The sequence below is a fragment of the Sciurus carolinensis genome, chromosome 1 (genome assembly GCF_902686445.1).
Source record: "Sciurus carolinensis chromosome 1, mSciCar1.2, whole genome shotgun sequence".
NCBI lineage: Eukaryota > Metazoa > Chordata > Mammalia > Rodentia > Sciuridae > Sciurus > Sciurus carolinensis.
In genome coordinates, this window is record NC_062213.1 from 153994857 (window position 1) to 154011432 (window position 16576).

A 16576-nucleotide genomic window follows, 5' to 3' on the forward strand; every position below is an offset into this window, starting at 1 on the left:
TTTTTTAGTTGTAGATGGACATAATGCCTTTTATTTTATTTTATTTATTTTTATTTGGTGCTGAGGATAGAACCCAGTGCCTCACACATGCTAGGCAAGCCCTCTACCACTGAGCTACAGCCCCAGCCCCAACACAACCCCAGCCCCAACAAACAGACTTCTTATCAAAGGAAGTATAAGTACACATATAGACACTCAACATTATTAAGACATGAGAAAAATTCAAATAAACCTGAAAGGAATAGCAGTATATAACTATTTGAATGACACTGTTAAATGATAATACTAAATGCTGGCAAGAAAGCAGAGCCACTGGAATTTTCATGTGCTGCTTGTGTAAATACAGAATGATACAACCACCTTGGAAAATATGACAGTTCTTTATAGAACTAAGCATGTACTTGCAACATGACTGAGAAATCCTAAATCTAAACATTTATAGAAGAGAAAAAATTACATTTTAAACTCCTGTGAGTGTGTTTAAAGACTTTATTCATAATCACCACATATGGTTATAAACTAACCTCTGTCAGCTGGTGAGCTTATAAGCAAACTATGGCATATCTAAACAATGGAAGACTATCAAGAAAAAGGAACAAATTATTAATGTATTCAGTAGTATGGGTGAACCTTAAGTGCATTATTCTAAGTAAAAGAATTCAGCCTCAAGAAGTTAGTTATAGGCCAGACACAGTGGCCCACGCCTATAATCCCAGGCACTTGAGAGGCTGAGACAGGAGGGTCTCAAGTTCAAAGCCAGCCTCAGAATGGCAAGTCACTAAGCAACTCAGTGAGAACCTGTCTCTGAATAAAATACAAAATAGGGCTGGAGATGTGGCTCTCTGGTTGAGTACCCCTGAGTTCAATCCCCAGTAGCAAAAAAAAAAAAAAAGTCATACACATGTGTGTGTGTGTGTGTGTGTGTATTTCATTTATATGAAAATTTGAAAAGACAAATCTGTAGGGACACAGAAGAAGTCAACAGTTACCGAGTTATGGGTAGTATCAACCACAACTGAGCAAGGCTATGGCGTTTTGGTGGCTGATGCAAATGTTCTCTATTGGAATTGTGATGAGGGTTGTATCATCACATGTCAAAATTCAGAGAACTGTGCATCAAAACTGTAGAATAATAATAATAACTGTATTATTACAGTATTATACAGTAATTACTGTATAATAATAACTGTATTATTCTTGATCTGATTATATTTACTGGTTATACATTAAAAATAAAATCACAATCTATAAAAGCTATTGGTAAAAATAAATAAATAAATATATCTCTGTGTGTGTGTGTGTGTGTGTGTGTGTGTGTGTGTTTGAAGTAATACGGAAAGTCTTACTAGATTAGAAATGATAAAGTAGGAATGAAATTAAAGAAAAATTATGTAGGTATTTCCAGCATCACACAGATGTGTGGGATTAAAACAAAAATGAAAAATCTCCTTGAACCATTGCTGAAAAATTTACAGAGTGATCATGACACAATAAAAGGCACATAAGAAATTTCTACATAAGTAATATGTACAACACAACTCGTAACTATTTCTGTTACCTAGAAAACACCTAGATCATTTGCTATTGTAAAATTCAAGCTGATGGAGTTTTTGTTGAGAATGGTGGTAGTGTACTTAGTTCTTAGCCTGTGGCTCAGAATCAGTCCAGTTCTGCTATTCCTGAGCTACCATTTCCAATGACTTTCCTAAATGGATATCCACAGGAGAGTGCCGGACAAAACAAGGGAACCTACTATTTCACTGTAAGTGTGGATTTTGACTTCAAATCCCAATGTAAAAATTGTATTAGGCTAAACCTTGTGGATAGCTCTGATATATTATCCATTGCAGCTTAAAATACTTCTATTGCAAAGCCCAAGTAGAATCTTTGATCTAATGACTCCAAAGTGGTAAAAGATCACCTAACTAACACCAAAGGACAACAACTGGAATGGCTGGAAGACAGAAGTTGAAGATTGACTAGATGGTACTTCAACCCAGTTTTTCTCACCCCGGATAAGTACCCAAATGCCCTCTGTTGAATGTAGAAGGGAAGTCACCAAATTTGTGGCAATGGGGAGCTGGGCTGCCAGTGTTTCTCACTCCAGCTCACTAGGCTTATCATAGCGAATGTCTAGAAACATGTTCCAGTTCTTAACATAGGGAAACTTGACTTAATAGAAACATAACCCATAAAATGTCTTGAAATCTTCAAATTTAGGCCACCTCTTATCCTCTTCAGAAGATGGTTACAAACCATTAATTTGTTTAGCACAGCAGAGTCAAGCAGTTTTAGATGAAGCTGCTTTAAAATGGCTCCTGTGTGTATGGTTTCAGTGTTGGTCTCCTCAAGATGACTTGATTCAGCTGCTAGAATTAAAGATCAAAAGTGGTATGTGGACACAGGATTTTGAATTTAAGAAGAATATTTTATTAAAACAAGTTTTTTTCCACACCTACAAAAAGAGACTATTTTATTTTTGTCCCTTTTATATCCTGTTTTAGACAAAATTATGAAACCCCAAAAGTAACAGGAATAATATTGTATAAATAAAACAGATCCTATCATCTATCCCCTCTCTCAAATTCTGAACAATGAGCCTTACTGAACTCTACTCTAAAAATGAACTTAAATACATTTTTGCTTTATTCTAATGAAATATACATTTTTCAATGGTCAATAGTCCAGGTAGAAAAAGTACATAAAATGATTTATAAGTCAAAACATTTCATAGAAAAGGAATGGTTTTAACAAAACCCACACAAGATCAAGAGAAAATGCATTGAAAATAAAAACTTCTGAAGCAGGCATTTCTTAAGACCATTATAGAAAATAGCAAAAAGTTTGGAACTGTTGTAAATTAAAAATTCGTACAGATGAAGCTAAGGGGTAAAAAACTACCAGATGTATTAAAACCACCTAAAGCCAAATAAAATGTAACTAAACTATATAATTTAAAAATAGGTTTAAGTGCATTTTTCTTTGTACAATTTGACTCCCATGTGTAAAAACTGACAATTAGAATGCAATTAAATACAGATTTGCAAGCCTTTGAGCCATTATGTAAATATTAAAGAGTTAAGTCAATTGCCAATTGAAAAATAAAAGCTTACATACATACTATGAACACACAAATGGTCAAAGATGGGATCACCCGCGATCCAGGAGCCTTCTTGGGACTGGCGTGGCGGAGCCTGCGGAAACTGAAATCCAGATTTGTGAGGCACTGGAAACCTACAGGGACACTATAAATCTACAGGGTAGAAACTGTACTACCTCAGATCCCCACAGCTAGATGGGAAGACACACAAACAAAATGAAAAAAAAAAAAGGGAATAAAGCATTCCAAACAAACCAGGATGCTACAATTATAGACTCCATTGACAAACCAGTAGAAGAAATGTCAGAGAAAGAGTTCAGAATATACTTAGTAAAACTGCTTCACGACTTTAAGGAGGATATAAAGAGTGAAATCAGAGCTATGTTTCAGGAGAAGGAAGATATCTTAAAGAAAGAGATAAAGATCCTGAGAAGAAATCTAGAAGAAATCTTTGAAATGAAGGAATCAATAAACCAAAATAAAAATTCAATGGAAAGTAGCACCAATGGAGGAGACCACTTGGAAGACAGAACTTCAGGCAATGAAGAAAAAATATACAATTTTGAAAATAAAGGTGACCACACAGAGAAGATGATAAATTGTGTGACATTCCCTCACCCAGACACGATGCCTGAACAGTAGCTGCTGAAGCCAACTGAGTGGAGCTACTGTGACTACTTCTGGGCTGATAAGAAAGACCCCCAAGGCAATGGTACCATGGCAGGGTTTGAACTGCTGTTCCAAAAGCAACTGAAGGGCAAACCAATGCAGAAAGAAATGTCTGAATTTGTCCAAGAGAGGATAAAGATTGAAGAAGAATATGCAAAGAACTTGGCTAAGCTCTCTCAGAACTCCTTGGCTGCACAGGAGGAAGGCTCCCTGGGAGAAGCATGGGCTCAGGTGAAGAAGAGCCTGGCAGATTAAGCAGAAGTTCATCTCAAGTTCTCCACCAAGCTTCACAGCGAGGTAGAGAAGCCCCTAATGAACTTTCGTGAGAACTTCAAGAAAGACATGAAAAAGCGTCACCACCATATCGCTGACCTCCGCAAGCAACTCGCCAGTTGCTATGCATTGGTGGAGAAGGCCTGGAAAACCCTCGTAGAGCAGCAGAGAGACCTGGAGATGAAGACCCAGCAGCTGGAGATCAAGCTGAGCAAGAAGACGGAGGAGGACATCAAGAAGGCACGGAGGGGGCTGGGGAGATAGCTCAGCTGGTAGAGTGCTTGCCTTGCAAGCACAAGGCCCTGAGTTCGATCCCCAGTACCGCAAAAAAAATAAATAAATAAAAAATAAAAAAAAAGAAGGCACGGAGGAAGTCCACACAGGCTGGTGATGACCTCATGCGCTGTGTGGGCCTCTACAACCAGGCCCAGTCCAGGTGGTTTGAAGAGATGGTGACCACCACTTTAGAGCTGGAGCGGCTGAAAGTGGAGAGGGTGGAGATGTTCCAGCAACATTTGTGCCAGTACACACAGCTGCAGCACGAGACAGACATGTTCAACCAAAGCACAGTTCAGCCCGTGGACCAACTGCTTCGAAAAGTGAACTAACTGCTTCGAAAAGTGGACCCGGCCAAAGACAGAGAGCTGTGGGTCAGAGAGCACAAAACAGGCAACATTTGCCCTGTAGACATGGAGATCTAGACATGCCTGTGTGGCCCTAGGGGTCCTGCCCAAGAGAGGGGCTGGGTGTCCCACGGAGAGGAGATGGTATCTCCTGCTGGGTGAAGCTGCCTTCCCACCCACTCTCCTGTCCACTGAGGAGAGAGGAGAGAGCTGGCAATTCCAGAAGGGTGATCTGGATGGCCCAGCTGGGGGATCCCAAATATTCCCAGGCCAAGAAGACAGACCTGCAACCCTGCCCTTGTCTCCAAGACTGAACCCCCCTAAGCCCCATGCCATGCTTGTTGCTCTGAGAACAAACTGAGGCTGGAACTTTTTGGTCCCTGCTGAGTTCCATAGGGGTGGCCGTCACACTTGTGCCCTTGGGTGCCCAAAGGCCCACCCTCCAACTGGTCCCTTTATCTCCTTAGGGGCTTTGGAAGATCAAGGGAGGGCCGCCTCTGCCTCCAAGCCAATGTCAGGATCAGACTCATGAATAGAAGGCGCCATCAGCTCAGCCTGCACCTAGAATCCTTTACAGCCCTCTATTTTTCTCATCGTATTCTGGGAGCCCAAATCTAGCTTTTCTTGGCCACTTTTCATCCCCATGAGTCTTGGGAAGGCCTGTTTTCTGTCTTCCCAGACCAACCCTGCCTAGAGAGGTCAGGATGGAACTACCTCATTCGGCAAATTAGCCCCAAGTTGGAGCATTGAATCATGGTTCTTATCAGACCAGGCATCATCTCTGAAGTCTCTGGAAATCCCAATCCATTCATGCCTCAGCTGCTTTCTCAAGGCAGTCCCCACCCTGCCACCCCTGTCCAGTCTCACTAGAGGGAGCTTTCCAACATTCTCATCCAGCAAGACCACCTTCAATTCTGTGCATGTCCAAAGACTTTGAGGGATGGATACCAGCTCACCTAAGAAACCAGATGGGATCTGTCTGCCATGGCGTCCTGTCCAACACTGGGCTACCTTGACCACCACTCTCCCAGGCTGCCCACCATGGGCTTAATGGGGCTGGGTCAGTCCCACATGAGAGACAGATTAGGACAAGTCCCTTTGTCATTCCCCATATGGCTCCATCTGCTTATGCATGAGGGGGTTTGGACTGCTGTCCCTTGTATGGGCACTGTAGACTTTCATGGCCATAGGAGTTCTTTGCTATCCAGGTGTGTCCCACCACCTGGACCTCCAGCTCCTCTGAACTTTCCAGAGCCCTATGCTAAGCCCTCCCTTGGTGCCAGCACCTCCTTTCCCTCTGTCCATCTTCCCTGGAGAAGCCTGGGCCACGTGTGATTTGGGAAGATTTTCAACACTGCCACTGGGTTCAGTCCGTCACTTCCTTTCTCTACTACTGCAAACATGATCACCATGTTAACCTAGAGAATCAGCCTGGGGGACTGGGAGAAAAAATTGACATAATAAGCAAGGAACAAATTCTAGCCAGAAACTCATGCTCTGAGTTTCCATCTTTCTTCATGTTTCCATCAGTGACTTTGGATTGACCCTTCCATCTCCCATGGGGGCAGAATTCTATAAGCACAATTCACTGATCTTTCCCTCAGTTTTACATGCTAATAGTGGATAACATTAATCTTGAATCTCTCGGCATCTCTTCCATTAATTGGAATTGCTTTCTCATAGTTTATAGTAGAAAGATGTCCAATATACTAAAGCAAAGCAAAAAAAAAAAAAAAAAAAAAGAAGGTCAAAGGTGCACTATAAAATCGTATGAGAAAAAAACATATTCACACCCAATAAAGATTTTTCAGGCACTTGCATTCAGAAACATTTTATAAATAAACACTTAGTTTTGTCATTAGGGAAAATCAGCTTTATTTTTTGCAGTTATACTAAGTGATTATTTATAAACTGTTTCTGAATGCAAGTACCTGAAAAATCATTATTGAGTATGAATATGCTTTTTCCCATACAATTTTATAGTGCATCTTTGACCACTTGTGTGTTCACAGCATATATGTAAGTTTTTGAATGAATGCTTTTGAAAGAATGCAAGTGCATTAAGAAACATTTTAAAAATAAGCACTTCATTTCACAGTTGGGGAAAATTAGCTTTATTTTTTAGAGTGAAATGAAGTGCTTATTTATAAAACATTTCTGAATGCAGGTGCCTGAAAAATCTTTATTGGGTGTGCATATGTTTTTTCTAATACAATTTTGATCATTATAGAATTGCATTAGAACTTTCTGATATTTATGTTAATAAGTTCATAGTCTTTGAACTGTTTTAGTTGTGTTTTGCTTTTTTAGTTTAAAAATTCCCTTGCATCAATAGGATATCCACACTGCAGATTTGTTGAGAACTATATCATATATGAGGGATGCATTTAAATGGACCATTTTATGGGGAAAATAATTTGAAGTTTTAAAATTATGATACCTATTTTATGCACAACTTCAAAAACACAGAATTTAAAGATAATTCCAGTGAGGCACAAATGTGGCCCTATTAAAACACTACCATGCAATATGACTAGCAAATAAGATACAACAGCAAACAGCAAAGTACACACTTTGGCAATCTCATACAAAAGGGGTCCTGTCAAAACATTCTTTCAGAAAATAAACACAATACCATAAAACAGAACAATAAAAAGAAAAGCTGAATTTTGACAACCTCACACAAATCATGGGATTTCATCTTCAAGGTCTTCAAACTGTTGCATTCATTTTTAGCCTGGGTCTGGCATGTTAGAGTCACATCGGGCAGGTCATGCTCCTCAGAATTCTCTTTAGGCTGACCACCCAGCTGCAAAGGACAAGCTCATGTGCTGTCCCCATCTGGAACTGATTTCTCCATCTGACTCAGGGGAGTATGAGCTGTGCCAGGAGGCACTGCTGCTGAAGGTGAAATGATCTCTCCTCAGTCCCCCTGACATTGCTGGTGGGGGTACATCATTTGTAAAATGTTAACCAATGCTGGAGCTACAGTGTTCTGGGTGCTCTGATGCCTCTCTTGTTGACCTGGCTGGCCTGATTTATTGGGTTGTGTGGCACTGTTAGAATGGTCACCACTGACGCTGACGCTCATTGTCGCTTTTTCCTGGAGTGCACTAGGCACAATCACTGCAGTCTTGGCAGTTGTTTTGTTCACATTGTTTTCCCTGAGTTTTTGGTAGAATCTGCTGATCAAAGCCATTAAATTAGGAACAAACAGTAGTAGGGCTATCTTTTCTATTAAGTCCTTCAAAGATAGGATTCTTGCAAAACTTGTCTGCACGAACATTTCCCACATTTCTGCTGTTTCTCTCACGAGGGGGGCTTGCAAGAAGTAACCTATCTACAGGCAAACTTACAGGTCTAATCTTGGTCCTTGGTTTATGCCTCTGCATATCGTTTGTTGCTCTATCTGATTTCAAAATAAGTGGCTTACTGGTTTTACAAATATTGTCCATCTTTTGGGATGATGATTCAAGTTCTTTGTTATCAATGAGACATGTATCACATTTTTCCAAATGATGTAGTTGATTCTAAATTTTTGCTTTCACTATCCACAGTGTGGATATCTTCCTTTGAAGAAAAATATAGTGACTTCATGGAATGTTCTGTTTCTCTTTCTTCTGATGATAACGAGGTTTTGTAGGACAGCTTTGCTCAACCTGAGGGGTAACAACACCTGCACTACTCAGAACATCTTGAGGCTGTAGGGACCCATGGAAGATCTTCTGTGAGTAAGTAATGAGGAACTCTACCAACAGTGCCTGATTGGAATATTCAGCAAGGGAGGAGATGGTGACAGGAGCAGTTGTGGGTCTTGGTCTAATGAGACTGGGTCCAAATATCACTCCCCAGTTTTTGGTGTTCATCTTGGTTTCCTCTGCATGATCTACTACCTGCTTAAGAAGTACAATGAGGTAATGAAGACTGTTAAAATTTGATGTTGGCAATTGTCTTAGAAACTCCTTGCTTTTTAGAAGAATTCCGTTTATTTCTAGACACATATTTGGATATTTTTTTATCCTCGGGGTTATCCTTTTTGGTTTCTTGTTCTTCATTAACATGTTGGATCTCTTTTGCAAGGTCTATAAATTCCTTGTATAATTAGAATAAAATAAGTAATTCTGGGAACTGTCGAAGGTATAATTTTAAGACGTCACAGATGTCATATGAATTAAATTTTGAAATGTCTACCAAGTGCATTCCATTCTCCAAAGCTTGACACAGTTTTTCAGTTTTTGTTTTGTTTCCACTAACACAATAAATTCCCTGTAAACAAGGCTGTATTTTCAATCTCTGAAACACATATTTTGAGTATAAAAGGAATGCCATCTGGCTCTTTCTTTGCAACGTTTGTGAATTCTGCTCCAAATAAGTGTATTTTTCCCAGAAGTTTCTGATGACCACAGATAATCACTAAGTTTTCCAAACATTTTTTGATGACAAACAAGGAGACGCTCTTCACATTCAACATCTTGGAATACTACAAAGCCTTCACAATCTCTGCATTTTGTGGGGAATCTCGATTGTCGGAACTGGTGAGTGACAGCTGCTTTGGATGTCAATATTTTCTTAAATTCTCCAAGGGAATATGGTCCCGCTTCTGGAAGGGAAGGTGGCTCTCTTTCATCTAAATCATCTGCAGAAGACATGGTTCCACTGGATGGAGTTTGTGGAAGTTTTTGATGAATGTCTCCTAGACTTACACATTCTGAATCCAAAGATGTAGGTTCACTGCTCCTCTAGGCCTCTCAGTCACTAAACATCCCAAATGCCCCGGCTCTTATCAAAGAAGAACCTGTTAGGTCTGCACTTTAGAGCATCTGTCCTCTTCAATTTTATTATAAGTATGAGGAGGGTGTACAACATCCTCTATAGAGTCAGCAGGGTCAAATCTAGATGTCTGGGAACTATTAGTTAATGGCTTATTTACATATCCATCAACTTTTTCTTCTTCAGCTGAATTTGTAGCCTTCACAAATTCACTGTACTCTTGGCCTGGATCACAAAGGTTGGCATTATCAGAGAGAGACCGGGAACTCAATGCAAGGAAGGCCACCTGCAGGGGCTGCATCTGGAAGAGGTTAACTATTACAGCTTTAAGGGTAAGATCACACTGGAACCCAAGTGTCCTGAGTTGTGCTAAAATTTCTCTTTGGGTATTTTCTAGATCATTGCATCTTTCTTCAACATTTGTTTCACAAACTTTGTAGAGTTCATGTGCTGTTTCTACTTTTTGAAGAGCTTTATCTTCCAGCCTTCACTTTTTTTCCTAGTTTCTTATTGAGATTTTTTGCTAATCTACCACTTGAGCACTGATGCGCCTCCTCTACAGGAAACATGGAAGATTTTGCTTTTTCATACTCATCTTGACATTGCATGCATAACAATTTTGTCTTTTTGAGAGCAGTTTGTTTCGAGCATTTTATTTTGTTCCTGTTTCCAAAGTCCCTTTATTTCTTTCCTTTGTTTCTCCATTTCATTTCTCCTCCCCAGTAGAAGCTGTACAAATTTGTTGGCTTGGAATTGTTTGTTGTAAAAGGTGATTATGTTTTATGTCATTGAGGAGAGCACTGGTAAATAGAGACTGTAGCGGCATAAACTCCTGTAGTCCAATGTTAGCTCTACTTGCCTCTGCCAACTTTACAATCTTTCTGATGGACTCCAACCAAGTGAAGTTTTTGTTCAACCCATGACACTATGTTCTTTGTATGTTTTAGCATATGTCAGTGTTTCTTTTTTTTGTGTGTGTGTGTGTGCTGGGGATTGAACCCAGGGCCTTGTGCTTGCAAGGCAAGCACTCTACCAACTGAGCTATCTCCCCAGCCCTCAACAGTGTTTCTTACTAGCACACAGTCTAATTAGATAGGAGAAAATTTTCCCTGTTTTCACTGGATGATTGTACTGAGTCCTCAGAAATGTTTGCAAAAGACTTCTTTGCCAGAGAAACAGGCAGTCCTAACAAGGAGTCATTGCCTACATCTCCCCTAAGGAAGTCTGTAAGGCTATTCCCAAAGGTAAATGACAAAGTTTCCATGGAAGAAAACACTTCTCAGAATTGATGTTTTTTGTTCCCTTCATTAACTTGTGTAAAATTCACAGCTTTTGCTTTTGCACTAAGCATTTCTGCATTTTGAAGATCAGCAGAATTGAGGTTCTGATGCGTGCTCATCATACACTTGAAAACACTGAGAAGCTCATTCAGACGTATATGAGGGCCTTCTTTAAAAGTACGAAAGAATCGCTTCTCTCAAAATCGTAACACAAGGTAGAACTTCTGGATCTCATTCGCCAACTCCTGGATGTAGTCCGGATCAAAACTGGAGTTGGAACTTACGGACTTCAGCACCATTTCCGAAGCTGTAACATCAGTAGAAAGTTGGCCTGGTACCCAAACGCATTTCCTTCTTCGACTTTTCCTGGTTGTAAGCAATCATTCTCAACTTTAAGATTCAGAAATACTAAAATCCACAGCGTTGCCTCCCGCGTCCTGAGCACCCACGTCCGCCCAATGCTCAGGGCAACGCTGCCGTTGCCAAGCACGGGAGCTCGCGGTCCCCTCCCCGACGCAGGGCCGGCGGACACCCAGCCCTGCAGTCACCACCACCGCCGCACCGGACGCCACGCGCCCGCCGCCTAAAATCAGTTTTTTATGTCACATGGTTTCTTTTAAAAACACTGTCATAGAACTTCTGAAGGGTGATTCTACTGCACTGTGTCGATGGAATAAAAGACTTTATTACTCTCATTAAGCCCTGTTGTCTCCTCCTCCCCCAATCCCCTTCGTAAAATAAAATATACTACATTACAGTTGTTACTTCATTTTAAAGTTGATATTTGATTTGTAAGATTTACCGAGAAGAATATTTTATAAAATGATTTGAGTTACTTAAAAGAATTTTGGGGAGAGCTAAGAGAAACAGACCTGCAAATAAACTTCCATAAAGAGACCTAAAACAAGGCTTTAAAACTGGTTCCATGAGGACAATGCTACCTAAGAAATGCATGAAATACAACTAGAAACTGTGCTACCTAGAAAGAAAGAGAGCTGCTGTCACTCCCAGCAACAGCAAAATGTAATTCCCTGAATAAGTATTTCCTCACATAGACTTCCTCCAAATTAAAGCCTGCTGTTGTATATCTAATGGCAGACCCCAAATTACATGCCAGCATCTTAAAGGAATATTGGGAAGAATCATTCTAGATTTGATCTTAGGAAACTTGGGCTCATAACGTGTGAAACCATTCAAGTATAGAGAAAACTATATAAAGAGAGAGAATACTACAAAGTTTTTGCAAACACCCTTGTGCTTTGGTTTGAATGTGATTTATTCTCCCCAGGATTCATTCATGCGTTGAAGCTTGGTCCCCAGGGTGGTGATCTTAAGAGGTCCGGGCCCTTCAAGAGGTGGGCCTCCTTGGAGGATGTTAGGTCTTTGGAGGCACTGGTCTCAAATGGATTAACGAGCAAGTCATATCTTGTGGGACCCTGAATTAGTTCTACAGAGATGACTGTTACAAAATGAGCAAGACCTGCCTACCCACCCGCCACCTCTACTTTCTTGTCTTGCCATATGATCTTCCCCTTTACTCAGACGCTCACCGTTTGTGGAGACAGCCACGGTGAGATAGTCACCAGGGCAGGTACCATGTCCTTAATCTTCTGTGAGGTAAATAAACAAACCTCTTCTTTATTAAATTCCCATCCTCAGGTCTTTTCCTATACTTAAAGAAAACAGACTAATACAAGTCATCAGTTTTGTTTTTAAATTGTCATCTGCTCATTTGTATTTAACAGAGTTTATTCATTTTTCTCCCAGAAAGAATATAATTATATAAAAGTAGAAAAACATATTCATATTAATCATACACAAATATATTAATTTTAAATATAAAATTCAATAATTCTAGTGTATGTTATTCTGCAAATATGAATGGCTCAAATTTATTTTTTAAAAGAACATGGATTACCTTGAATTTAAAACAACTAATTTTACTACAATCAAACTAAACAAACTCTAACATGGGCTTTTTTTTTTTTTTTTCTTTGTGGTTCTGGGGATTGAACCCAGGGCCTTGTGCATGCAAGGCAAGCACTCTACCAATTAAGCTATATCCCCAACCCAAACATGGGCTTTTTAAGAGGAATAAACCTGAAGCTAAGTGACCCATAATAGTTGTACATAAAGGACTAGAAAGAAATAAGTTAAATAAAACACTAACAAAATAATAAAATCAGAGTAATAATATTTATAGCAAAGTAGAATTCTAGAAAGAGATAGTAACATCAAATGGAGAAGACAACTATTAAAAGTTACATGATTCCATTCTAAAATTATACTATGGCTGTTCTAAAAACTGTTTCACAAAGAAAATGGAACAGTCTTGATAACTCTGTCAATCTACTCAATTGTAGCTAAGCCTTAACATTTAGAAAGCAAAAACAATCAGAAATGCAAACAACAATGATCAAATTTTTAGAGAGGACTATGTGAAAGTATTATTTTTCATCCTTGGAAATTCACTGATAAAAGTAGCCACAAAATCAGCTTCTGAAAAATAAGTTTTAAAGCAAATAAATGAATAGAACTTATGACCAAATTAGATGCCATGACAGTCTCTGAAAAAGATATTGAGAAGTTTAATACATGGGGATTGTCAGTAGAAGAATGCTCGGCCTAAATAATAATTACAGACATATGATTTGAAATAATAACAAAATATTTTTATATCTCAAGGGTACCAGTGGATAAATTACTAACATAGTATGCAAGAAAATAAAAAAATATGTACAGATTACTTGTGTGTGATACCAAAACAGTCTATCAGAGGGTTAAAGTTATCTATGAGATGGAATCTTAGGAAACTGTGAAATATTTCTGGCATAAAAAATCATCAAAATATGTAATACTTACTTTATTGTAAAATACCAGAGGACAATCATTCACACTGTGTGAACAGAGAAAAACATAGTAGCCCTCTTTTTATGTAAAAAAATAATAATCTGATTTATATACTTTTCTTTCATGTATTTGAACTCTAAGAGGGCATTTCCCATTATTTAGACTAAAATAAAAAACTTATTGTATTACTTTAGCTTTTACTATGACTTTTTTTTTTTTTTTTTTTTTTTACGTTTACATAGGGTAATGATGTTTATTTTTCCCCTCCCCCCCACCCCTCCCACCCCTCCCACCCCTCCCACCCCTCTTTTCCCTCTACACAGTCCTTCTTTCCTTCATTCTTACTGCTCTCCTTAGCCTAACTCTAAACCTAACCCTAAACCTAATGCTAGCCCGTCCCACCCCCCATTATATGTCCTCATCCGCTTATCAGCGAGATCATTCGTCCTTTAGTTTTTTGAGATTGGCTTATCTCACTTAGCATGATATTCTCCAATTTCGACCATTTGCCTACAAATGCCATAATTTTATCATTCTTCATTGCGGAGTAATATTCCATTGTATAAATATGCCACAGTTTCTTTATCCATTCATCAACTGAAGGGCATCTAGGTTGGTTCCACAATCTGGCTATGGTGAATTGAGCAGCAATGAACATTGATGTGGCTGTATCTCTGTAGTATGCTGATTTTAAGTCCTTTGGGTATAGGCCAAGGAGTGGGATAGCTGGGTCAAATGGTGTTTCCATTCCAAGCTTTCTGAGGAATCTCCATACTGCTTTCCAGAGTGGTTGCACTAATTTGCAACCCCACCAGCAATGTATGAGTGTTCCTTTTTCACCACATCCTCGCCAACACCTATTGTTGCTTGTATTCTTGATAATCGCCATTCTAATTGGGGTGAGATGAAATCTTAGGGTAGTTTTGATTTGCATTTCCCTTATTACTAGGGATGTTGAACATTTTTTCATATATCTGGTGATTACTTGTACATCTTCTTCTGTGAAGTGTCTGTTCATTTCCTTAGCCCATTTGTTGATTGGATTATTTGTATTCTTCGTGTAGAGTTTTTTGAGTTCTTTATAGATTCTGGAAATTAGCGCTCTATCTGAGGTATGGTTGGCAAAGATATTCTCCCACTCTGTAGGCTCTCTCTTCACATTTCTGATAGTTTCCTTTGCTGAGAGAAAGCTTTTTAGTTTGAATCTATCCCAGTTGTTGATTCTTGCTTTTATTTCTTGTGCTATGGGAGTCCTGTTAAGGAAATCTGATCCTGAGCCAACAAGTTGAAGATTTGGACCTACTTTTTCTTCTATAAGATGCAGGGTCTCTGGTCTGATTCCGAGGTCCTTGATCCATTTTGAGTTGAGTTTTGTGTAGGGTGAGAGATAGGGGTTTAGTTTCATTCTATTGCATATAGTTTTCCAGTTTTCCCAGCACCATTTGTTGAAGAGGCTATCTTTTCTCCATTGCATATTGTTGGAACCTTTGTCTAGTATGAGAAAATTGTATTTATTTGGGTTTGTGTCCATGTCCTCTATTCTGTACCATTGATCTACCTGTCTATTTTAGTACCAATACCATGCCGTTTTTGTTACTATTGCTTTGTAGTAGAGTTGAAGATCTGGTATTGCAATACCCCCTGCTTCGCTCTTGCTACTGAGGATTGCTTTAGCTATTCTAGGTTTTTTATTCTTCCAGATGAATTTCATAATTCCTTGCTCTATTTCTGCGAGGTACATCATTGGGATTTTAATTGGAATTGCATTGAATCTGTATAGAACTTTAGGTAGTATAGCCATTTTGACGATATTAATTCTGCCTATCCAGGAACATGGGAGATCTTTCCATCTTCTAAGGTTTTCTTGAATTTCTTTCTTTAGTGTTCTGTAGTTCTCATTGTAGAGGTCTTTCACCTCTTTTGTGAGATTGATTCCCAAGTATTTTATTTTTTTCGATGCTATTGTGAATGGGGTAGTTTTCCTAATTTCTCTTTCTGAAGATTCATCACTTATGTATAAAAATGCATTGGATTTATGAGCATTGATCTTGTAACCTGCTACTTTACTGAATTCACTTATGAGTTCTAAAAGTTTTCTGGTGGAATTTCCAGGTTCCTCTAAATATATAATCATGTCATCAGCGAACAGGGATAGTTTGAGTTCTTCTTTTCCTATTCGTATCCCTTTAATTTCTTTGGTTTGTCTGATTGCTCTGGCTAGAGTCTCAAGGACGATGTTGAATAGAAGCGGTGAAAGAGGGCATCCCTGCCTTGTTCCAGTTTTTAGGGGGAACGCTTTCAGTTTTTCACCATTTAGAATGATATTAGCCATGGGTTTAGCGTAGATGGCCTTTATAATGTTTAGGAATGTTCCCACTACCCCAATTTTGTCTAGTGTTTTGAGCATGAAGGGATGCTGTATTTTATCAAATGCTTTTTCTGCATCTATTGAAATAATCATGTGATTCTTAACTTTAAGTCTGTTGATATGGTGAATGACATTTATTGATTTCCGAATGTTGAACCAACCTTGCATCCCTGGGATAAAACCCACTTGATCGTGGTGCACTATCTTTTTAATATATATTTGTATGCGATTTGCTAAAATTTTGTTGAGAATTTTTGCATCGATGTTCATTAAGGATATTGGTCTGAAATTTTCTTTCCTTGATGTGTCTCTGTCTGGTTTAGGTATCAGGGTGATATTGGCTTCATAGAACGAGTTTGGTAGGGTTCCCTCCTCTTCTATTTCATGGAATAGTTTGAGGAGTATTGGAATGAGCTCTTCTTTAAAGGTTTTGTAGAACTCGGCTGAGAACCCATCTGGTCCTGGACTTTTCTTTGTTGGTAGGCTTTTGATGACCTCTTCTATTTCATTGCTTGAAATTGGTTTATTTAAGTTGTGTATGTCCTCCTCGTTCAGTTTAGGTAGTTCATATGTCTCTAGAAATTTGTTGATGTCTTCAAGGTTTTCTGTTTTGTTGGAGTATAGATTTTCGAAATAGCTTCTA

At 39.0% G+C, this 16576-nt stretch overlaps 2 pseudogenes; one reads left to right on the forward strand and one right to left on the reverse strand.

Moving 5' to 3' along the window:
* The first annotated feature begins 3691 nt into the window (after positions 1-3691).
* LOC124961501 (growth arrest-specific protein 7-like) lies at positions 3692-4743 on the forward strand (annotated as a pseudogene).
* A 2600-nt stretch (positions 4744-7343) lies between these two features.
* Positions 7344-11099, reverse strand: LOC124964258 (rho GTPase-activating protein 29-like; annotated as a pseudogene).
* Positions 11100-16576: the final 5477 nt, after the last annotated feature.